We start from the raw sequence: 24863 nt of genomic DNA, 5'->3' as shown, positions 1-24863 counted from the left end.
AAAATAATAAATAAATATATGTATGTGTGTGTGTTCTGCTAAAAGAAATAACATTGCACAGGTATAGAAATGGTATGGGGGACAGGCAAAATTCTGCATTCAACTTCAGAACTCGGATACATTTCCAGGGCAGAGCGTGCTCTTGAAGGGGAGAAGGCTTTTTAGCCAAAAGATTGCCCAGGAAGAATGTTCAATTTGACAGGCCTAGTTGTCACTTCCTTAGTTCACTTTCTTTGTACAGACTTGCTAAATTGTGACGTCTAGCATAGCACTGGCAAAAGCAATTATCTTATCAGTGCTGGGATTAATAAACGTTTCAGTGCTGCCTGTGAGCCCTGAGGCACCCATTTTTATGGCTTAAACATGGTGCTAGCTCTATCTGCACAAACAGTGAATTTGTCATGCACCCTGAAGTAACCACCTATTTAAAGTGTGCACACTTGGATACAGTTGATTCATGCCAATACAAGAGACTCAGTGTTATAAGAGTTCAATTTAACTTATTTAGCTGTATTTGGACATTTACTTTTAGCTGATTCCGTGTAAGATCCCTCTCCTTTTCACTATCAGTTTCTGGGAGAATGATCGCTCTGGGTATGAATGAAGTTATGGTAGGGACAATTTTTAAATTGGCTATTAACATGCCAACATTGTAATGTGGGTTTGATTCCAAACCAAAATGAATGTATTAAATCGATATAAATTATTTTGTCAATACCCAGATAACTAGTGCTGCATAAAATGGTTTGCTTTCATTTTCTATTACAGTGACTTAAAATAACATAAGTATTTTAATACATCCAGTCAAGAAGTAGAGATTTTATGTAAAAAAAAAAAATAATAAAAATAAAGCACAGCATGTATTATTATGCACTTGATTTCTCTGCTGTGTGGAGAAAGCAATAAGCATTGAGAATGTTAAACATTATGCAAAATATACTTTAAAATATTTGTTTTAAAAATACTGTACCTACTCGGTCTTTTATGCATTACCTTGTTAACCTTTTTCTATGCAAAAGTCTTTACATATCACTAATTAAACGAAGTCCTTTTTGACTGCGTTTTATGGATGATTTGTTGCAGTTTTTGTTTGTTTTTGAGGAATACTCATGGACTCACAATTGTTTTCTGCCACTGGTAACAAACCTGTTGGCTGCTCTGTACTCTTCTGCTCCCCTTGTTCAGCCAGGAAGCCTGTCTCATACAGTGTGCACTGGAATAGGCAGGAAAAAGCAGCAGTAAAACAGCACTGGTTTTCAGGCTTGTAAACTGGTTCTGCACTGACAGTGTGCTTAATGATGCAAACCTATCCGTCCATCCTGGAGAGCCCCAAAAATCATTGGGGTTTTTAGGTTCAGCTTTCCTTCAGATCCATACTAAGGGTTTAGAAGGCAAAAAGTTTAATTGACATCATTAAATACACAGAATGAGAGGACGTGGTTTTTACCTCCAATTTTGATCTTCTAATTTGCCAGTTCTCACTGAGGCAAGGGTTTGTTCTTGTTTCATCTGAGACCTGCAAAGTCCCTCTATGGAAGGTGTGTAAAGCTCTGTTTAAAGGTATGAGCATGAAGTCTTACATGTCTGAATGCCCAAGTTACAGCTGACAAGACTGCGGCACAGAAGAAGGGTGATCACCCTACAGTCAGACAGATAATTCACCTGTGATCAAAAGCCGCAGCAGCCTCAGCTTGGTGGCTCACTTCCCATGATCCATTTCTCCCAAATGTTAAACCTGGAACCGATCCCTGCTTGAATCAGCTGATGTCCAGCACCTAGGTGAGGAGGGGTTGTGATTCTTCTGAACAGCATTCTGTCTCATGGAAAAAATGGACAAAAGAGGGGAAAGAAGCCTTGCAATCCCTGCACTATAAATCAACCTTGATATTCTTTGAAGTATTGTATGGAGAGGAATATGACATTTTTCTGATTAAGGACAGTAATGCTGTACTTCTGTGCTGCCATTTTTAGCAGCATACAGTTCAGGTACCATTCACTGTATATGTATGTGGTTTAAAGAAAAAAGATGACATTGATGAACTGGCAGGTATATAAAAAGTGGGGGTTACATGAAAAAGAGCAGGTTGCAGTCCTCCTTGACTTTAAGATGTTAACTATTAACCTGCCTTCTAAGAGCCTGGTAGGAGGTCTCCAATCCATGTATCGTTAAAAATTGGCACCCACTGACTTGGTTCCCTCTAAGGCCTTCAATCTAATTGATGTGCCCCAAAACATTATAATTTGTTTCCCCAAATGCAATATTCTGCCTCATTCTAAATAAAAAGAGAAAAGTCAGTTTGAAAAAATATTTCTGAGACAGTGATGAGATGAAAGCGTAGTTATTTTAACATCCTGAAACAATACACCACAGATGGATTTGCTGCAGCCTGTTGGTGCTTATCTTATTTTCACTCACAAAACAGGCCAGACCCATGGATGATGAGTTGCTGATGTTTCCTCTATTTCTTGTTGTGTTCCTTTTGGTCTCCTCTATTGCTTGTTGTGTTCTCTTTTGTTTTGGTTTGGTTTCTTTTAATTCAATCACCTAGAGAGGCCGGGACACGAAGCAGGAGCTCATCCTTCATGCCTGTTCATTCCTAGCCTGTTGGGAACCTCTCTGAGAGTGGATGAAGATTTCCCAAGTGAGAAATTAATGGAGAGATATATTTCACATGTGCTGTTGGAAAGACATCAGAGGGTGATAGCTTCTGATGGCTTTGGTGCTAACAGGTGATGGTTGTGCTAACTGGTCAGAGCTGAAGACGTCTATGCAGTTTTTAAAACAGAGCAAGGGAAAGCTGTTTACTTGGCATAACTAAGATCCAACAGATAGGAGTCGTGGCTGTGCGTATGCAACCTTACTTCAGCATTTTTCAATCTTTATTATGCATTCAGTGATAAGTGGACCTGGATGAAGAATAAAGTTTTTAATTTATATAATTTAGGACATAATCATAGCACATACCACAGGAAGGCAAATCAGGCTGCTTGTTCAACAGTAAGCAGTTGGCTTTGACTAACTTTTCAATGGGTGCGTTTGCAACCTTAAATTCCACTTATCAAGAGGATCAAAGCAGGTTATGCGATTTCCTAGAATGTTTTTCTTAAGAGGAAAAAACTAAAAACCAATTCTGTCACTCAGCATTAGCAGGCTCGAAACCTTAACCCTCAGCAATGCAAATAAAAAGCACTTAGGCTGCTGAGAGAAGATTATTATCCTAGAGAGAAGACAGGGAATTGAGAAGCTGCCTGTCCTCCCTTTGCTGTGATTGCAAGTGGAGGAAATCCGGCATTAGGTGTTGCCCAGAAGAAAAACCAGCTACTGTGGCTGAGTGTTGAATGCATATATTCAAAGTAGAATAATCATCTCATGGCTGTGACTACATCTGCCTGAACGACCGCCAGGAGGTGCCAGTGCATGCTGCTACCTCCTTAGTGTAAGCTTTCAAAATGTTTGTTTGCAGCTGTTTTGGAAGATGACACTTTAATCAGGATGTTGTGAGATAAGCCTGGGACATGGATATTGGCAAATTCTTAGGGCTATTGTAAATGAGGAATTTCTTCTTTACAACAGGAAAAGGTCACAAGCATTTTTTAATCAGAAGATACAATATCAGAAAATCTACTGAAGTGTGGACTGTTACCAGCTTTGTAGTCACAAACCTCATTAGTCATCTGCTTCTACAGGCACAGATAGCCTGAGATCACACAAATGAGGACCTGAGGGATTGAACAGTCATTGGTAGTTTTGTCCAACTTCGAGAAAAGATGAAGGAATTGGTATAGCTTTGTTTTCGAGCCTCATTTTTGTGAGGTCATTGCGTGAACCTGAGTTAATTTTACTCAGCAGTGAACTTTTTATTTGTGCTCTGTTTCTCTGCTTCATCTTTTTACTCAGCAAGTACTTGCGTATTTGGAAGCTAATGTGCAAAAACCTCAAAGGGATGATTGCAGCAACACATCCCACCATAACAAGAAATGATAAGCAGAGGAGCACCAGGCAGGTGCTAGAAATGCTGGGATCTTCACTTGAGGGTAAACTAAACCTTTCCTGATTTCTAAATGAAACAATATTTTGACGTATCTGAAAATACGTGGGATTTTTTTTGTTTTGGTTTTTTTTTCCTGGTAATTGCTACTACTGGAAGTTGTAAAGTGCTATTAATGTGTAAATACAATCACTCAGCATTTAGTTGCCTAAATGTTTGCTATGTCCTAAGCTGGGCTTCAACCTCTGGGAGGTGCAGGTCTCCTTTGTGTCTTGCGTCACCTCTGCCTCTGTGCAGATGCCTGGGAAACCCAAGTTGTTTAAGTGGCACTAAATGTGTGTGGCCAGGCAACTGAATTTCTCCCTATCTTGCATAATCTCTGGAGATGTGATCTAATTTTTTCAAAGAATCAGACTCCTCACCAGAAGAAAACAACAGAATATCAAAATCATTTGGTGATAATGTGTTGTCATCATCTATCAATCCTTTAAAACTAAGACCACTCAACACTTCATTCAACACTAATTTCAGAAGTTCTCTTAATGGTCTGACTGCAGCAGTGGTGGTGATTATAAGATGATACCAATATAATTTATTTTTAAGGGGTATTTTTCTCCATTCATGGTGGCAAGGCGAAGCTGGGACACATGAATTGGTGTCATATCCTAGATAATCAAATATCAGAAGCAAAAGGAAATTATTATGGGAAATAAAATGAAGTAAGTCTGGGCGATTACTTTCATGGTCTGGAGAGGCAGACTCTTTTTTTACAGATACAACTGCCAATATTGAATTCGAGTAAAGCTAAATGTTTTAGACAATGTTTATCTGAAGAGTGCTGTTACTTATTCTACAGGAAAGTCCTTCTGAGGTGTTGACTTGATTTTGCTTTCTGCCCGGTCCATATTTGGCATTTTTCTCTTCTACAAAGGAAAGTCTTCACGATGAAAAAATACCTTGATACAACACTGAAATTGTGATTGCTAGGAAATTTCGAACGCTGCCAGTGTCTTCATGTGTGTTACACTGCAAGAGCTCTGCACACAGTGCTGCAGGAAACAGTGTCTCGATAGAAGGTCAATGAAAAGTGTTTTACTTGTAAAGAATACCCATACATATTACTGTGTGGTAAGTGAAAATCTGACAAATGACTACAAGGCAATACAGAAACCTAAGAAGACAAAATTATAATTACTTAAAGGCCTATACTTTTTCTCCCCCTTTGTTTTGATTTAACTCAGAATGCCGTATTTTTTATATATATTTCAGACAGACAAGTAACTTTAATTTTCTTTAGGAGAAGGACTCTCTCCCTTGAGTAGTTTAAAAGAAAAGTTATGCATTCAAGGTACATTTTTGCAACTTGATTAAAAAGATGAGGTATGTTGTGTTGATTGTTCACATAGTTTTTAATGTCACTTGCCAGCACAACTCTTGACTTTAATATATAAAACCTAAAATAAGATAACATTGTTTTTCTCCCCCCCTCCTCTCTCTTTGTGGCTTTCTAAATGTATTTTGGTGGAGGAGAAGGGAGTTTCTTTTGCTTGGCTTTTCTGGGGTTTGTTTTTCTGAAGAGGCACCAGGGTGGCAAGGGGGAATGGCAGCTGGGATGCTGCCTCCTTGGGCAGCAAGAGCATCTCCTTCCCTCTGGGTAGGCAAAGCTGCTTCCTCTCCTTCTCCCTCCCCTGCCCTCTTTTTGGGCAGCCATCCCACCACGTGTCTCCCTCCCTCCTTTCCCAACATGAAGGAGATGCAACCTCAGTGAAAGGTCCCTGCCAGGCAGCCATCCCAGCAGCAGCCGGTGGCAAGGACCAGCTGCCAGCCTGTGATTTCATCAGGCTGTCCCAGTCCCCCTCGCCACACTTTTTGTCATTTTGTTGATCATAAAAGCTGAAGTGAATGTTTTTTGATAATTATCTCAGACCTTCAGCCTCAATCTGCTGTCACCAATGGCCGTTTCCTTCCCTGCTCATGTTATCAGGAGTCTGATACCTGCCCGCCACAATGACTTTGACCCTTCATTTTATTATTGGATTTAGTGGATAAAAATGCTACAAACAGCATTCTCAAAACAAAACAAATAAAACCATTTCTTGGTACTGCTGGAAACTGACCTGCATATGCTGCTCTGTCCTCCTTCAAGGTCTGCTAAACTGACAAACAAGATTCCCATTAGTAAATCACTGTTGGATCATTAAACCTTTTTAAGGCAGTGTGTGCCTTACCAAGCGAATGAGGATTACGACACAGCAGTGGCTGCTGCCCACCGACAATCATGGGAACCGACCTCAGTAATAAATCCATTAATTATCTGGCTCACTTTGACCGGTTCTCACGCCAGAGCCGCTCCTTTGATGTGACCGTCAAACCCCAAGGATGCCCAATAGCAGTAGCCACCAACAAAACAAAAGAGAAGTAATAATTCAATACAAATGCGTAAAACCTGCTCGCTCGTATGCGCAGCTTTTGCAGTGGGGTATTTCTGTCCCTGTGGACCAAACTGGAGACAAAAAAAATGGTAAATGAAGCCCTTTTTTTACTGTATATAACCTTTTAAGGGAAGAAGAGCTAGAAATGTTAGAGAGATATTTTTTAGCTATTGTTAACACGCATGACTTTTTCAGCAATGGAAGGGAGTTCCCTGTTGCTTTTCAAAATCAGTCTTATAGTTCATCAATATGCACTTAGGACTTGTCCTGCAGATGGACTAAGGATGTCCTTCTGAGGGACACAGAGGAACTATTCCTCTTCATTGTGATTATTTGTATAAACAAAATTATTTACACTTTCAATCCCGCAAGACCAAAACTTTAGAGGATGCATTCTTATTTGTCTAATTTTTAAAAATTTTGGGGGTCCAGCTACTTTTGAGTGTTTAAATACATCAGAAATACAACTGTTTGTTATCCTGCTTCTTGGCTACCCACCTGTAAAGTTGGAATAATGTTATTTAATTCTTGTCCTTGATCTTGTCTAATTAGACTTTAGACTCCAGGGGAAAGATTGTCTCCTAACTCATCATCATCTTGTGAGCACCTGAGTTTCTGGCCCTTACCATAAGCCTCTGGTTAATAGAATATAGTAGCTCTCCTGGAGCCCAGATGATAGTGAGGAAGACAAATTTCTGATGGCATAAGGGATGACATGGAAGAAAATCCCCTTTAAATTGTATGACCAGAAGAGAAGCAGAACTTATTAAATTACTTTTAATTGTTCAATTTTTTACTCTTCAAGGAGGATCAGCAAACCATAATAAACACTAGGTACAAAAGATTTTAAGATACTTGGTTTTCAGGAGCACTATAATATTTGTAAATATACCAATATGATGGGAATGAATAAGCAGAGGACGCTGCTTCTGTGTATTGCTGTGCTGAGCTGTCCTGGGGAAATTGTTGCCTCATGCCTGGGGTGGGGTGACTCTTGCCTGCCTGTAGGCAAACAGCTGCCTGCTCCTGCTGCCTGCAGTGTGTTTGCCTCATGCTGCTGAGAGTTATGTACTGCAAATAGCCCATCAACAGAGTGCAGTCACCAAGAAAGCAGACATGTAGGGGGTGATGGGCACCTGTTCTAAACTTCTGTGTTTCTGAAGAAGTGTGTCAGCACAGCATGCCACAGGGAGCTGTTGCATTTTACCTGCATCCACAGCCAGAACCACCAGCCACCTGTCACTCCTTTCTCACCAAAGACTTGGGAAGATCATGGTGGTAAGCCCAAGGGTGAGCACTTCAGAACCAGGTTTGGCACACACACAGTGGCTGCCTGTGAGCCTTGGCAGGGGAGTCATGGTGATAGGAGTTTACGAGCTCATGTTCATCCTCTCACGTGCTTCACACTCAGCTTCAGCCTGGTTGCTTAAGGGGAGATGGGTGCATCTCCCCTTAAGATGGTAGGAGGGATGAAAGCCACCCAGCAGGCTACAATAAGAAACTCCATTTCAATTGACCCAAGGCCATAGTCCAAACAAATCTGAAATTGAGACTTACTACCGGGCTTGGGGTGGAGAATGAACAAACTGAAGATTAGATATTGCAAAGCTTCACCCTAATAGAATTACACGGGTAGTCATCTGAACAGAAAGGAAAATCATTCCTGTTTTTTCATTTATTTTGCTAGAACTTTTGCGCAGATCTGCAGCTTACAAAATACCAATTATGCCATTTCTAATAATCAGAGTTGTCATTTATGTAAAAAAATCCCTTGCAAAGGATGCAGGACCAGTTTGGGTGCAGAGCCGCTCCATGGCAGAGCTGCAGAAGGCACTCTGCTATGGCCATGCTCCATCAGCCCAGCCACCTTGTCCTTGTCTGGGTCACTGCTATTCCCTGTTACATGCAGCAGACAGCACCACCAGCCAGACCATGTGTTGTAATAGCAATTTATAGTCTGTTATTATTTTCCTGCTTTGGGGGGAAACTGGCACTTCCCAGCTATGTTTTCCTGCCAGCAAGACAAAAATTAGGCACAGCATAATAATGTTGTCAATATAGTTTACTAAAATGTGATTAGTCAAAAGAGCATATGGGAAACAAGGCATGGAAAGGCAGAAGGTAATGATTGACTGTAGCCACAAGGCAGTATAAAAAGGGTCTAGAAAACAGATTTCCAGCATGCAAAAGTTCAGACTTTGAAAAGGATCAGAGCTTTCATAATTTCATGATCAGACCACTTCTTAATAGGATATGGCAATTGCTCCCGTTAAAGGACTTGCTGGAAAATGGTCCTTGGATAACATTATGCAGATCTGTGAGTGGTAATTAAATCGGCATTGGACTTCTGTTAACATTACCTTAAATAAAATAGCTTGGTTAGGATAAAATAATTTCTCTTAAAATATGATTAAGAGTAAATTTCCAAACTGTAGTTCTGAAGGGACAGTCCTAGGAGGATGTGAAATGAGGTTATGTTTTTATCTTACTGTCCAGAAGGTGTTTCATATTGAATCTGTAGCTAGGGAAGAGATTTACAGTTATATTTTAAGACAGCAATATTTTACAGAAAGAATCTTGGGATAGATAATAGGGTGGGGAAAAAGTCTGGAGAAGGGATTGTGTACCTGAAAGCTTCTTTTAGGGTTGTTTTTTTTCTTCTACCTTCGGCAGTTTAATAAACACTTCGCCTTTTTTGTGTCATTTGACTGCTATGGTGAAAATAGCACTAATTCATAGCACAGACTGCTCCCATGGCTCACCATCCTTGTGAATCCATGCAGAAGGGAATGAAAGCAGACCTTGCCTCGTGTCCCTGGGCAGCCAATGCCCTGGGATGCAGAAATTCTTCTTCTCTTCTTTGCCTTGGCACAAACTTTCCGCATGATCTTCAGTTCAAAATCTACAGGTGAAAAGCAGGGATGCTGCTGGTCCCCAAAAGAGCAGCTGTGAGGGTGAACACATCCAGGGACACGTGGTTCTTTGTCACTCTGGTAATGGTATGTATCATTAATGTATTAATGCCTCAGATAGGATGAGGTTTTAGAGTCCAAGTCGTACTCCTGATAATACTGTGTGGCTTTTCTTTTTTTCTTTTTTTTTTTTTTTTTAAATGCCATGTTAAGACAGCTTGTAAAGTTTCCATGTACAACTTCTGAACTAGGCTGCATATAATTTGCCTTAATAACAACCTCATTTGTGCATGAAGTTGGCTTTATCAGCAAATACAAAGCCTTCATTACTTGTTGGAATGAACGGGCACAATGTTAACCTGTGGAATTGAATCTGAAACCTCGAGAGCAGGGACCGCTCTGGGAGCCATGTGTGGGTGGGGGCAGGCATAGGACCGGGCTGCCACCTCGTGGCGTGTTCCAACGATATTTTTATCAATAGGCAGAGGCTCGTTGCCTTGCAGAGGACACCACGAAGTTGTACTTGTCTATGTCCACAATAAAACAAAAAAATAAGGCCATAAGCGGCCACCAGAATGTCCTGAGAACAGAATAAATTTAATGACTGCATGACTGTACGCCCTTCAGATAGAAGTGAAACATGAGGGCAAGTAGAAAATATGCCTATTTAAAAAAAAGGAGATGTTCCATTTTCCAAAGAGTTGCCAGTTGTAAAAGTCATGCAAAATTTTATGTTCACTCCCAGCCAAGCTACTTCATATAAGATTGGAAAAAATCTTAAGAAGTGGAATTAATGTAGGGCTATAACCTAAGGGAGGTAGCCACAAAAAAAAAGTTGACTCAGCTGGTAGTTTAAGTTGATCAACTGTTAAGATATTGTCTTCCTTACTATTCTTATTTCTTCTGCAGTGCATTCCCATCAGCCTTTGCTGTGAGATGAAAAGCACTTGGTCACACTTTTGAGGAAGCACAGAAATGAAAGTGAAAGTACTTGTGAGCTAGTATTTCAAAATCTATCCAGTTAAAAGCAAATTCAGCTACACTTTCAAAATGTGATATTAATAATCTTATATTTGTTTGCAATATCTCTGTTCTAGACAGATCACTTTTGTAATGTGCTTTTGATTGCACTGCTGCTATTCTGTAAAACTGCCTGCCTTTTCTGGGGTTTCAGCATGCCAGCATCATGAGTTATTTTTTACTTTAAACAAAAATATCAACAAAGACTCTAGGAAGGATGGTTCTTCCACCTGTTAAAAACAAGTACTCTGTTCTTTTCCTCCGTCACATTAATCTAAGGTCCAGGAAACAGGGAATCAGAAACTGCTGTAACTGTTCAACACACGCTGAAGGTGAACACTGATTCTGGAGTCTTTTCACCCCAAATCAGGATACCTTTAATCACAATGGGACATGAACAGGAAGGACACCAGCAAGAGGACTGGTTCTTACTCCTTGCCAGGTGGATATTTGCCTTCTGCACAAGGGAAAATTTCAGGTCTGTCATTGGACTGAAAACAGATTGGGAAGGCCATTAGATAGTTTCTTCAGAGACTATGCTAATATTCCTAACAAAATATTGAAAACTACTCTTTCTTTGTGTGCAAGAGGTAGTGTGGTGGCTTTTCCATGTTCCTAAAATCTTACACATGATTATCCTTTCTCAGGTGACTCTGAAGGTGGACTTAAGGTGCTAAAAGTGTGCAAATGTCCTACTACAAAATAAGTTAAAACCAAAGGAGATGCTTTTTTTGTTCCTATTCTGTAAACCCATACATATACCTTTCCTTGGAAGCTAGTCAACACCTGTAATTCATTTTAGCTGCTTCTAAAACAATGCATCATTTTTTGAGGTAGAAACTAGAAACTTCTTCCACCAACTTGGTAAGGCATTTCACTGAGATCTAAGAGGGAGGGAAGAATCTCAGGGCCCTACACAGCTCAGTGCAGCTCATGTGCACTGTTAATGAAAGGGGAAAGCGCAAGATGAAATAATATAATTGTGACTTTCAGGATCTTAGGTGACCTACTGAGCTATTCCCCTGATCCAGTTTGAGAGCGTTGATGAGATGCTTGCCCAGCCCACTCTTAACAACCTCCAGCCATAGGAATGCAATAATTCCTTAGGTGACATCCTTTGGTCCTTGGGTTTAACTATTATTTGGCACTTTTTCTTAACACCTAAGAGGTGACAACAGCCCTGTTGACTGTTTGCCTTCTGCCTTAAAGCAAAAGTTATCCCATCCCTTTGCACCTTCTTGAAGCTTGGCATACAAAATATACTGTAGGACCTTGGGATTTCTCATGAGACACTCCTATCTGCATTGAAGGGCAGCCCAGGCTGCAATACGCCTCTCGCATGCCTGAGAAAGGCAGCCAAAACCATTATTTCCAGTGGTGTTTTCACATCAGACCAAAGTACTCCCACATAAAGAGTGCCCTGCCAGTACCAAGGAGTTACATGGGTGATGCAAGGGCCGTGGCTTGCTCTTGGCAGCAGGGAGAATCCCTGCTAAAGCATAATCTGCCAGGTGTGCTAGCCCCTGGCTTGTAGTCTGTCTAAGCTAACTATTATGTTCATTTATTATCAGTATTTCTTGTTTTACCAAGAAATACTGATAGTATTTCTTATGGCAGTGTCCTGGGTCCAGCTGGAATGGAGTTAATTTTCCCCTTAGCAGTCCTCATAGTGCTGTGCTTTCTGTTTGTAGCTAGAAGGGTGTTGATAACACACCAGTGTTTTGGCTACTGCTGATCAGTGTTTCCACAGCATCAAGACACTAACAGCCTCCCTCCCAAGGCCAGTAGGCTTAGTGTCAGGAGAGGGAGAATTTGGGCAGGGACTCAGCTGGGACAGCCCACCCAAACTTACCAAAGTGGATATTCCCTACTCTATAACCACTGTGCTCAGCAATAAAATGCAAGATAAGGGTGGGGGAAGGGATTAATTTTTAAGGTATTTTTCTTCCAAAGCAACTGCTACATGTACTGGGCCTTTTTTTTTTTTTCATTAAACTCCCTTTATTCAATCCACAAGTCTTTCATCTTATTTTCTCCCCCTGTACTGCTGAGGAGGGGGCGTAGGTGGGCACCTCATAGCAAGCCAACATTAGCTCACCACAGGCAGGCACTGTTCCAATGTGAAAGAAGAGGTCCTCTTCTCACCCTACAAATTAGGGGCAGGTATGGGAGCGGGGGGCTACAGGTGAAGAAGAGCAGCTCTTGCTGGAGCCCCAGATGAGGATTTGGATGTGCAGCTGATTGTGCACTGCTACAGGACAGAGCTGTGAGCTCTGGGTGGAGGAGAAGGGGAGGCACCCCCTGCTGCAGGACTGGAATAGGCTTTACCCTGTTCTCATCACTTCTTCCCTTCACACATACTGGAGAACCCACACCATTTTTGGGAGCCGAGAAAGAAATGGCCTCAAGTTGTGCCAGAGTAGGTTTAGATTATATATTAGGAAATTTTTTTTCATGAAAAGGGTTGTTAAGCATTGGAACAGACTGCCCAGAGAAGTGGTAGAGTCACCATTCCTGGAAGTGTTAAAAAAACATAGTTCAATGGTGAACATGGCAGTGGTGCTCTGTCAGCGGCTGGCCGTGATAATCTTAAAAGTCTTTTTCCAACAATAATGATTCTAAGTTGTGGCGAGGGTTTCATTGCAGGAGAGAGCAAGACAGGTGCTAATTGCAGGGAGGTATTAAAAATCCCTTTGTCTCTTTGTTTATGTCTTTCCACCTCCAGAAGAATATCTTATCTCTTTCTTGCACCCCCCCAACCATATGCGTTGCATGGTGGGGGCTGTGCAAATACACTGCACAAAGACAGTCTGTAGCTTAGCTGAGGAAGCACCACAGAGCACTGCAGTCCCCCTTCTGCCACGACAGGGGTGCAGGGGACAAACCCCTCCCACCTTCTTTGGGGGAAACAGCACTTGGTCAGAGAGGCACATACACACCACAGACAGCTAAGCGGATCACGGAACCACAGAATGAGTCAGAGAAGGGATCACAGCAGGTCATCTGCTCCAACCTCCCTGCTCAAGCAGAGTCATCCTAGAGCACATTGCACAGGATTGCATCCAGACGATTCTTGAATATCTCCAGTGAGGGACACTCCACAACCTCTCTGGGCAATCTGTTCCAGTGCTTGGACACCAGCACAGTAAAGAAGTTCTTTCTCATATTCAGATGAAACTTCCTGTGCATCAGATTCTGCCCGTTGCCTCTTGTCTTATTGTTTGGCACCACTGAAAAGAGCCTGGTTCCCTCCTCCTGACACCCCCCCTTCAGATCCTTGTAGACATTGATGAGGTTTCCTCTCATTTGTCTCTTCTTGAGGCTGAACAGGCCCAGTTTCCTCAGCCTTTCCCCATAACAGAGATGGTTCAAAGATTTGTGATAGCACTAAGAAACCACTCACCTCTGGGGAGAAAGATGTGGAAACACCCTAAACTGTAAGAGCAGCCAAAAAAAAAAGGAAATTGTGGTATTTGTAAGTGCTGGCCAACAGCCCTACTTTTACCCCTCTAAGCAGCCTCTCCTGACTTCTAGACTCCCTATGCACGAGCATGGGGTGTCCACAGGTAGTTCTGTGAAGTCAAGACTTCCAAACACTACACCTGGCCACACTTCCCCTGCCCACAGCGCTGTGACTTTGCTCATTGCCTTTGCGCACGATTCCTCCACGCTGCCAAATGTGTCTTAATACTCGCAGCTGGGCAGTAATGCCCACGCCTCGCGCTCGCACAGCAGCCGGCCGATGCTCCTAGAGTTGTAAAAGCAGGACAGGATCGGAAAGAACCCAAAAACGCAGGAGAATTGAAGGGCAAAAAACATTTTTCCCTGACCGGGAATCGAACCCGGGCCGCGGCGGTGAGAGCGCCGAATCCTAACCACTAGACCACCAGGGAACTTGATAGTAGCGCCGTCATTCCTTTTGACGACTCCTTTCTGAAGAACCCCAACGGCCATAACGACACCCCTACGCTGCATTGTGCCGCTGTTTTTTCCCTGTGCTCCCACCTTCCAGGCAGTACCAAGTCGTGGAGGCAGCTGCGTGTACGGAGGGACGTTCCATTCCACCCCACAGAAGGGGACAGCGACGGCGGGGTGGGAAGGAGAGTGGGCGGCCCAGGCGAGGCGGGTGAGGGTCCCCCACCGCGGGCGGGAGGCGGGATGGCTGTGGGGGGCCGGGCGAGGCGGAGCCGTCAGCCCGGGGGTGCCGCAGCGGGAGCGGGGGTGACTCGCTCATGGCCACAGGCAAGAGCTGCGCGGCCGGGGCAGGGGCGGGGAGTTCGGGGAAAGGCGCCCGAGCGCGGGGCCGGGTCTCCCTCCCTTCTTCCGCGGGGCCCCCTCCGGCCGCCTTCGGCGGGCGCGGGGCTGCGCACAGTTGTTTTCCCTCCTTTCGTGTTGCTTGTACACGCTGTTCCTGACAAGATCGTTTCTTTACGGGGTGCCGCTGTCACGGCTGCAGGCGGGGCCTCGTCAGCCGAGCGCTCTGCCTTGCACATCCCGGCAGGCGGCTGCCGGGAGGGAATGAACGTGGCGGTTCCCTCAGCTCCGGCTTGGTCGCTCTCCGGGCAGGCTGTGGAAATGAAAGCACCGGTGTTAGGCCTGCAGGGGAGAGCCGGTCTGAGGGCGTGCCTCAAGGGGGGAGGTTGGGGGTTTGCTTGCCTTGCACTCCCGCGGCCTCCTCACGCCATAGATAATAATCCGTGACTTTGCTTTTTTTGGTAAGATTTGTGTGAGAGGAATGAAAACTGCCAGCGATGCAGATGACATTGCATGAGCGCTTCTTCCTCTGGCATGTCGGTTTTATGAAAGCAGTAGATCTGCGAGCAGTGCGAGGAAAAATAATATTCCCTATTTAAGCAGTGTCCAATAATACGGGCGGGTTGGCTCTACACAAGCAAATTTCTCTAAATCTCAAGCACTCTGCCTCTAAAATGCATTATATAAGGAACCTTTTCTGTGTTAAGATAGATAAGCTTCTTCTGGAGTGTGCAAGTATACATTAGCTTTAGAGTCAGAAAACAAACTTAAAGGGATCCCTTTCCTCAGGGATGTATTCAGGAGGCTGATGGTGTTTGGTTTGTGTCTCACTGGAGTTCCTTGTCATCGGCCAACAGGTGATTTCATCCCAAACCCTTCACTACAGCAGGCTGGAACAAAACATGGGTCTTGATTGTGATGGAGATTTCTTTTGTCAGCAAAATTGAGCAATTTTATTGTGCAGTGAGGTAGATATCATAAAGTACAAGGTTATAATCAGGCTGTCTTAAATTCAATCTGATGTCTTATATATGCAAGAATACCATTTCACATGTGTAGATTGATAGCACCTTCATTGGTAAGACCAATGCATTTCAGGCCTTGAGGAGACAAAGCTGTGGAGTGCTGGGGGCTGAGGTATCACTGTGGCCTGAGGCCACTGCAAAGAGGAGTGTGTGGTTAGGGGAAAGAGGTCAGCTGGTCCCAGCAGGTAATCTGTGCCCATTGTCGAAGAGAAAGGCAAGGTGGGACCTAGTTTCCTGCAACATGGAACCTGCAAGGAATGTGAACCAAATAATGAGATGGTTCCATGCTGCAGAAACTGAGCTAGCCTTAAGGAGTTTGTATGCTTCATTAGGTCCACAGTGTCATGGTTAAAAGCATAGGCTTCTCCACCCTGGGTGCTTATAATGTGTGTTTTGGAGTGGTACTGAGTTCTGTGCTTCTGTGGCTGAGATGTTAGCAGCACGAGACAATTAGGTTAGAACACAGTAGTAGGTCCACAGCAGTTGCATTTGCAGTGTTGAAAGTGTGTGTTACAGAAGGATCATTGCCACTGAGTTCTTAGAAGGCCTCTGTTGTGTGACACTGCAGAGGAAGGTAGGGATGAGCCCCCTGATTCTTAAGCTGCCTGACTGTTGGAGACAAAATATTCCCCCCTGACAATTTCAGAAAAGTAGAGGAGCCTATGAAAGCTGTGATCTTATGGCTGATGGCAGGGTGGGAAAATGTGTTTTTACAGGCCCTAGAAAACTCTTAAAGGTAGAAACAAATCAGTCTTGTTCTGTTATGCTTGACAATTAGCAAATTATTCTCCAAGTGAGTAATACATCTTACTAAATTTCTCTTGAGCAGTGAAGGGGTTGTTGATTACATCCATAGAAGCAGTGAAAACTAAGGTATGTACTAGAAAAATGTATTGAAATAAGAAATCTTTTCCTGGATGTGAACCTGGCTGACCACTAGACCATCAGGAAAGTAGCATTGAGAGTCATATGCTGTCTAGTTATTTTTAGAAATGGCTTTCTCTGCTGTACAAGTCATGTGCACTGACAAAAGATTATGCCTCTTCTCTTGCTTCCTGTATCCGACAGAGAAATGCATCAGTGAAACTGTCAGCGATTCAGCCTCCTGCCAGCACAGAAGCAGCCGGTGCCTGCATCCCTGAGATGCTGGCTGAAGAATGATCTTCCCGAAAGCGCCAGGGAAGGAATGTCAGAGACTGATGTTTCTTTTCACTTAACAGAACAGTGGTGTATTGGTAAAACCAAGTGAGTACCATTCAGTCTTAGAGTTACTGTACCACAGCTGTCAGTTTGGAATGTAAAGCTGAATTTTGGAACCTGGAAAATCAGAGCGATTACTTTAAATGCAAGCTGTACAGCAGCATGCAATTAACTTGTCTGTTCCATATGAATACATTACATATTATTATTACTTTAATTTGCCATGTTAATTGATGTGTGACAGTAGGCTTACTATGTAAAGATGAGTAAGAATAACATCAAAGCAATGTGCTAATTTATGAAAAGTAAATCATTTGAGTATGTTTCTACTCTATAATTGTAAATACAAAGTGTCTTTAGGACCTGTGGTACATGCTTCAGCAGTAGCGAAAATCCTCAATCCACACACAATCTGTAAATTGTATTTGCGACTGTGTAATTTGTGCATTTGTCACTCTTCTCTTACCTCAAAAGTGTGTGTTTCATTTGGAAAGTCCTGACATCAGCCTTTCTTCTTTAAGTTAGCCTGACTTAAAATGTACATTATCCCAGTTTCAAGGAAGTGGAGAGGAGAGGGACGGAGAAGATGATGCATGGTCTTTTGCTATTTTGTGTTTACTTTCCATGTACGGTCAGAATGGTTACCTAACTGTTAGATTATAACGATTTTCTGGCGCAAAAATACTATTGTAGTTTATATTTATTATATCTGTTTTAACCGTAATAGTGTTTTAATGGAAATAATGTAAGGAAAACCTCAAAAGGCATTGTCCAAGTATCAGAACTGCTGATCTCCCAGCTCCAAGCCCCTATTCCAGACTCCCTCTGCCTGCAGTGTGGCGCACACAGCGCCAGGGAGCGGCACACGAGGACGTGCAGCGCCACATCTCGGTGCCGTCCAGGCGCGGCATTCCCTGTTTACGGGAAATACTTTAATGATCCTGAAGAACAAGAAAAGGAGCAACCAGCAATATTTTACAAATACTTTTACAAGTTCTTTTATTCTTTTCCTTCAGCTGCCATTTTAACCCTGGCACTGTATTTGATTTAGAAAAACGTGTGTCAGCTTTTTTTTTTCTCTTAGCCTATGTTAAAATGCACCTGATTCGGGGGTTTGGGATAAGGTATGGTGCTGGGATGCTTCATCCAGCGCCCACTGAGCTCAAAAAAATACCTTAGTTGAAACAAATAGGACTTTTTTGCCATCTTTTGTATCAGCAAATTTCGTTTCCTTTACAGTCTTTCTTCTGAGCATTTTGGAAGCAACTTTTGGCTTGCTCTACTACACAGTAAAAATGGGTGCATAGAATCAGTTATTAGTGGAGAAGTTCTTATAAAATTTTCAAGCTATGGCCTCTTTCTCATTTTTGTAAAACTTGTGGAAATTTATACAGAGAAATACCTCTGTCAAATTGAGTTCTACTTAGATGATCAATTCAAAGTTAAAGGGTGAGTTGGGGACACTCTGAAAATTCATCATTACATAAACTGAAGAAACCAGGCTAAAAATAGCCCTCAGTGCATGGTAGGATCAAGCTGGGCCTCAATTATGTATGCATAAAAGTCTGTCTGTATGAAACCTATTTTGTGACTACTTCATGGTGAATAATTGTAGGAGTAATTGGGAAAAATGGGACTGCTAATGGAAAAAAAAAGATCGGTGTCACCTTTATTTTCATATCTTTTCAAAAATGGACTGTTGTAGTAGTCAAGGTTATCAGTGTAATTCTTTATGGCAGGTTGTCTTTCTTAAATAAGCAAGCTGTAAGCTAACAGTTGCAGATGTAAAAAAGAATCCAGAAACTACATGAAACACACATGAGTAATACAATATTTTTTTCTGCTAATAATGTAAGCTGATCTGAATGCAGGCCACAAACATACTGTACCTCTAACAATTTTTTCACTGTAATGCATGCAATTCTGTTAATGTACTCTGAAGTGTGTATTGTGGGAGATCAAAACCCCTTCAAATGTAGTACTTAAGTATCCCAAATCTGTTCTGTCTTCCATGTGTGGTTATACATGTGAGTTTTGTGAGAAGTCTATTTCTAGGGTAAAAATTCACAATTTGGAAGTGATTAAAATAGTGAAATTGCATTTTATGTCCATCGGAATAGTGCAATCAGTGATAAAACAAATTTGTGCAATCCTGAAATGAATGAGCAACGTGAGCTTAAGATTTTCTCAGGTAAAGATATTCTAACCTCTAAAGATATTCTCCTCTAACTATAAAGGAAAAAAGAAGACGGAGAAAAGAAACACACGTTGCTTTAAAACTTTCATAATTTTAAATATAGCCTTGGGATTTCTTGGGCCCTGATGCATATCTTGGGAATGCCTGGGGTTGACTCTTGAGCAAATTAAGTGTCACCATCTGAAGCTTAAAATAGGACCCATGGTTCCCAGTTTCCCATCTGTCATTAGGATAAGATCTGACACTAGTGAGATCATACTTAAGGATTACCAATTGCAGTGGAAAATAATATGTTTTAATCACACCATTACAATCATGTGAAGAAAAGCAAAATGGGTAATTTTTTCCAAAGAAAGAAGCAAAGGCCTTGTAGCAAGAATCCATGCCCCATTTTCAGTCTACGAACTTCCCCAACTTTGGGTTGACTTGTAACAATAAAAGCCCCAAACTATCTATTCTCAAACCAGCAGTTGATACTACAAAGACAATGAATTAAACTATGTTAGAGCATTTGTATTCAAATGAATTGGCACAGAACATATTGCCATGGGAAAGAGCAAACCATTCAAATCTCAGAGAGAACAAAACTAAATTTTATTTCAAAGGTGATGTGTGTGTGTGTCTGATCTACCTGTCTACTTATCTCATTTTCATTGCTGCAACAAATAGGCAGGCATTACTTATTACTTCCAGACTCAGTAAGACAAAACAGTGCATTACATCCCACTTATCCAGGTTCTTGTAATGACATGAAGTCTGTGGGTTGAGCTACAACCGCAGTAATCCAAAGTGCCATAACTGGAACTTGTACAATGCTTCTGTTCTAGTCCTAACCTACTTAGCCTGCAGCTCTGACAGCAGTTCAAGTCATTTGTTCCCCATGCCATGCCAGCAGTTTAGAATATGTATTTGAAATGCTTGGGGCAAAAGAAATGCTATAGAAATGTGTAGTTTCTTTGTCTACTATATGGAATCTACTCATTGTCTTCATAGAGCTACCTACACAATACAATAGAGGTGACTGTGCTTGGAATGATGATTGGCAGCAAACTGGTACATTAGGACAGGGACAGCTTTTCCTGGAGCTAAAATAAGGTGTTAGTCACTGTCATTGTTGTGCAAGTGCAGCTAAGAGATAAGTAGGGTTTCCACCACTTTGATGGATAGGGCTTCATAGTTTCTGCAATTTGGCAAAAGAAGTTGGGTAAATAGTACTGCAGTTTTCTTCCTCTTTTTTCCCCTGATTTTGTTATCTAAGCACTGCTGGAAGAGTAACTGAGACCAGGGCCCCTTTCTTCTGTGTGGTAGTAGAGAACCTGTGTGCTAGTGAAGTATTTGAGATTTTAACCGATGTAACTTTGGGTTTGTCCATCTTTTGCCTGGTAATAATATAGATATAAGATGTAATAGCTGCAGTATGTGATCAAAGTGTATCCTTTAAGCAGGAGACTATGTTTTAAAGCAGATCTTTGTCTTGTAAAATGCGCTGTTTCACTTTAAAAAAAAAATCAGGTGGAAACTTCAATTTTAGCAGCAAATTTAGTGGAGGAGTTGAGGCAGTTGTTGTCCCAGTATTGAAACTGAGTGGTAGCAAGCATATGCTATGAATGGGGTAATGGCAGTGGTGGGAGATGGCTGCGTGTCTGTATTGGAGTTGCATTTTGTCCTGAAAATGATACATATGTTTTCAAAATGGATCTTTAAGCAGCTGTTAAATTAAAAAATAGGCCTCTGACAAATATCTCTCTTACTTAAAATTAGAATTTGTTGGGTTTGTAACATTATAACTAGTAAAATTATACTTGAGACACCTGTGCACCACTTGTTGTTTTGACATGCTCTCTTAGCATCTCCATGTATATGTGTCACTTTTCATTTATGCAGATATCTGCCTATCTTCTGGCTTTTGTCTTGTGGAATTTAGGATTTAATGTTACAATGCCCTTTTGGCCTTCCCCTAAGCTTTCAGCCTTTTAGAGCTGGTTACTGACCGAAGGAAGGAATAAGCAGCTAGATCTTGTTTAGACTAGCCGCAAATATGTAGAAGGGTTACCTGGAGTTACCTCGGGTAAGGGAATGTAGTTTCTGGTAGCTATAGCAGGTGGTGTTTTTGGGGGGTCGGGTGAAGAACCCGCTTGCTGGCAGTGCAGAAACAGCAGATGAAGATTGCAGGCATTTCATTTTCCCACGGATCTAAAGGCTTTGGTTAACCTTAATTTCCAAAAATTGTTGTTTTGTTTTTAGTACTGCCCTTGAGAAAACTCCTCTTTAGAGGCACACATTGGCGCTCAGGCGGTATGAAGAAACACGCCTAACTCGTAGGACTTATTCTGGCCCCGCAGACCGCCCCCTTTCCCCAGGATAGGGTTTGAAGGCCGTGAAGCCCAGGAGGAGCGTGCGCCGGTACGACCCCGCTCCCGGGGCAGTGAACGCGGCTCCCGCCGCCGGCGGGGCCAGCGCGGTCCGCTGGGGCCGGGCGGGGCCGAAGGGAGGCCGGACCGGCGGGGCGGGGCGGAGCCGCGGGGGCGCGGCGGGGCCGACGGCGCTGTGGCGGAGCGGGGAGCGGCGGAGCCCTCGCAGAGCGCTCCCGCCGCCGCTGGCCGCGGGCCCGCCATGCGCCCCGCCGCAGGTCGGTGTGACTGCCCGTGCCCCGCCGAGGGGCCGCGGGGGGCGGGGCTGCTCGGTCACGGCCTTGTTTCCCGGCCGGGGCGTGGGCAGGGCGCTGTGGTGGCGGAGGAGCTGTTTGCCCGCTCGCCGGTGCGCGGAGCCAGCCCGGCACCGCTGCGCGGGAGGTGAGGGGCGGCCCTGCGGGCGCGCGGGGCCGTGCGGGGCCGGGGCGGCGGCCGGAGCTGTCTGGGGACCCCGCGCTGGGCTCTGCGGCCGCCGCTGACCAGCCGGTACTGCTGAGGGGCGCTTTGACGGCTTTCAGGGCTTCGAACCTCATTGATGTCCTCCCTCGCCAGGTCTTGGATGAATTACTGGAATGTTCCAGGCTCTCTCTCTCTCTCTCTCTCTCTCTCTCTCTCTTAATTTTTAGTCTTAGGTTGTCGTTATTAAGAAGTACTGCCGGGTGCTAGAGGTTTGTCGGTGATTGATTTTTGTTTCTTTAATCTGTGCAATGGACTTTCCTCCTTGTACCTCATCATACAGTACTTCAGAGTTGGTTTGGGGGTGGAGGGGCATACTTGTGTCTTGAGTGGTGTGTTTGCAATATTATGGCGCTAAAGGATGCAGTCAGTAACTGTTTGTCCCCTAGGTGATGAAATGAGATGATGAACACTTCCACTCAATAACGGGCTTTTAACGTGTGTTTACTTTACATGCTACAATTATTGTTCTCTCATTAAGTAGTACTACGTGTCTTGTATTAACGCACAATGATGGACTTTTAAGATGTGTAGGTGCCCATTAATCTATTATGCTCTGCCTCAAATCCTGTGAAACAGTCTAAGGGCCTGTGTTTGTGTGATACTTAAAAATGTATGTTGATGAACTTTGCCAGTGTATTTTATCAGTGAATGTTTACATAGTGTGGAAATAATAATTTGCTGATATTGTTCTATTGGACGGTTATATATACACACACAGACTTTCAGAAAATTAATGGAGAAGGCAATAGAAAATGCCAAGAAATTATGTGTGAATATATACTTTCTGAATTGAAATTACTTTATCGGGAATATATATCTTTAACTGTAAGTCATGGTTAAAAACATATAAGTCATAGTGCATTTTAGACTGCTTTCTGTTTTATTCTTTTACCTGGAAAATGTCTATAAATAAACCCAAAATATTTTAAAGATCTGAATAGTCAAGTAAGGTTGGTCCTGTGAAGAGTTGTCTTGAAGCAGATGCTTGTAGCCAAAATGCTGTCTGATGCCTTTCCCTCTTTTTTGTTTTTGTTTTTAAATAATGGATCAAAATCTTGGGCTTGGAGAGAAATTCTCTGCTTCATTTAAATTAAGTTCCTTTTTTTCTTGTTGCATATTATTATGAAGAAGAAACACTTCTAGAACACCTGATTTGTCCAGGTTAGTTATGAGGCAGTTTCTGGGTTTCGCTCCTTGGCTTTGCACAGTGTGCTGTTCTCATTGCACCAGTGGCCACACTTCCATTCGGATTTGTTACATCTACTGCCAAAATGATAAGTGGTTCCCTTTGGAGTTGAAGTGAGTTAGAATTGATTGGAACAGTTCTTGTCTTGTTGTATAGGCTTTGTTGCTTTGCGTATCCAGGATTTTGAAAGACTAAAGTTGGCTGGAGGTTGGCTATAGTAAATATTTGGCCCTGACTTCAGGGGACAGCTTGAAAATCTCCTACAGTGTTAGGGAATAAGCCCCTCTATTCAAACAGAGGTGAATTCACTTGAGAGTGATTTGGGTTGGAGAATAACATTTTTTCAAAAAGATAATTAACAAATCATGAGAATCCTATGGATAGGTACTGCAGCCAGAGTGACTCTGTGCAGTCACACATTTGGGTGGGAAATTAGTCTGAACCTCTGCAGCATGATCTGACACAAGAAATTGCCCTCCAGGCAGCTAGAAATACTCACAAACAGTAATTATGGAAATAAAGGATAAAGGGACTCAATTTCTCTTTGCTATCTAGAAGGCATGGAAGGAAAGCTGGAACATAACCAGTGTTGAGAAAAATGGTAAAACTACCTTTCTGGAACCAGGCTTGTGTCCTCTGTCTCAGTGGGTGCTGCCCAGTGCAGCTGCAGTAGTCCTTGGCACTTCTGGAGTGAATCCAGTGTCATCAGCCAAGAAGCAGCAAACTGACAAATTGCTTCCTCATCGTGATCAATAAGCCAAAAGATTCTAAGGCTTTATGGGTGCAGCTCTTGTTTTAGTGAGGTACCCACCTGCTGGTGGAGTTATTGACAGTGGGGATGGTCACCTGCCACACGGTGCCTTCTCACTTGAGGGAGCTGGGCCTGGGGATCTGTACCCTCATGGAAGGAAATGCAGAAGTCACGCTGCTGCTGCTGTGAGTTTGTCCTGGGGGTTAAGATTGCTTTCCCAAAAAGAGGAAATATAATTCTATGTTTCAATGAAGTCAGCATTAAAAGCACTCACTTAGGTGACCTCCTTTGACTAGGAAGTAAAGCAGGGTAGGAGAAACAAGTCTTTGTTTTTATTCCCTCTCCTCCCTTTTTTTTCTTTTTAAGTTCTTATTCCCTTGTAATTTTTCCTTAGCCAGATTTATGAAACAAGGCAGTGACAAAATTCACAGCAGGCTAGAGGGTTTATATTCTTCCCCAAAAACATAATGTTTCAGGTTGATATATTAAACATATACATTGGAGTATTCTTTTTCTTCCCCTCCCCCTTTTCTTTGCAAACCCATCTGATTATAAGCAGAAATCTGTATGTCTTTGTTCCTGGTCAAAACATCAGCTGGGTATGAGTAGTTCTGCTGCTGCTGGAAGGTGTGTGTTAGGAACAGTTTGCTCAGTGTTGGGGTGGGCAGCGCACTGCAATGCTTCATGGGGCTGTGGTTGTGTATCTGCAGTCTTTGCTCTGCTTGCCTGCAAGGGCAGGGTGCAGGCAGGCGTCCTGGGGTCTGTTGGGATTTCCAGTGGGCTGCATTGCACTGCAGAAGGTGGTAGTTAAGTGCTCAGAAGGGTGAGTTACTCCAGGTGCAGTGCTTTGCTTATGCACCTCAGCTGCTCCCAGTCTCTAACCAAGCTTGGAGAAACAGTACCAGTATTTATGCTCAGTACCATATACCATCCTGGTGACTTGCATGTACTTACTTGAGACTTAATGACTTGTCGTGGAACCACAGTTTATCCTTTAGGAAGACTTCTTTCTGGCTTAGACTTGGAG

The 24863-nt window shown here is 42.9% G+C and overlaps 1 protein-coding gene and 1 non-coding gene across 6 annotated transcripts in view; one reads left to right on the top strand and one right to left on the bottom strand.

The window, feature by feature from the left end:
• Positions 1-14174: 14174 nt before the first annotated feature.
• Positions 14175-14246, bottom strand: TRNAE-CUC. Its single transcript has one exon. It is a non-coding gene; the product is annotated as a tRNA-Glu (tRNA).
• Positions 14247-14275: 29 nt separating this feature from the next.
• NCOA7 (nuclear receptor coactivator 7) overlaps positions 14276-24863 on the top strand; it is a 91715-nt gene continuing 81127 nt past the window's right edge. For 3 of the 5 annotated variants that reach the window (XM_018078038.1, XM_008933996.2, XM_029962702.1), the window contains exons 1-2: positions 14276-14479; positions 16701-16877. The gene's annotated coding sequence lies outside the window, so the exon portion shown is untranslated. Of the gene's footprint in view, positions 14480-16700; positions 16878-21781; positions 21822-24863 lie in introns of those variants that run through there. The other 2 variants (XM_018078035.1, XM_018078037.2) reach the window with 2 other exon arrangements.

The sequence above is a fragment of the Manacus vitellinus genome, unplaced genomic scaffold (genome assembly GCF_001715985.3).
Source record: "Manacus vitellinus isolate BGI_N305 unplaced genomic scaffold, ASM171598v3 scaffold_4_pilon, whole genome shotgun sequence".
NCBI classification, from domain to species: Eukaryota; Metazoa; Chordata; class Aves; order Passeriformes; family Pipridae; genus Manacus; species Manacus vitellinus.
This window is presented reverse-complemented; position numbering and strand designations above follow the sequence as displayed.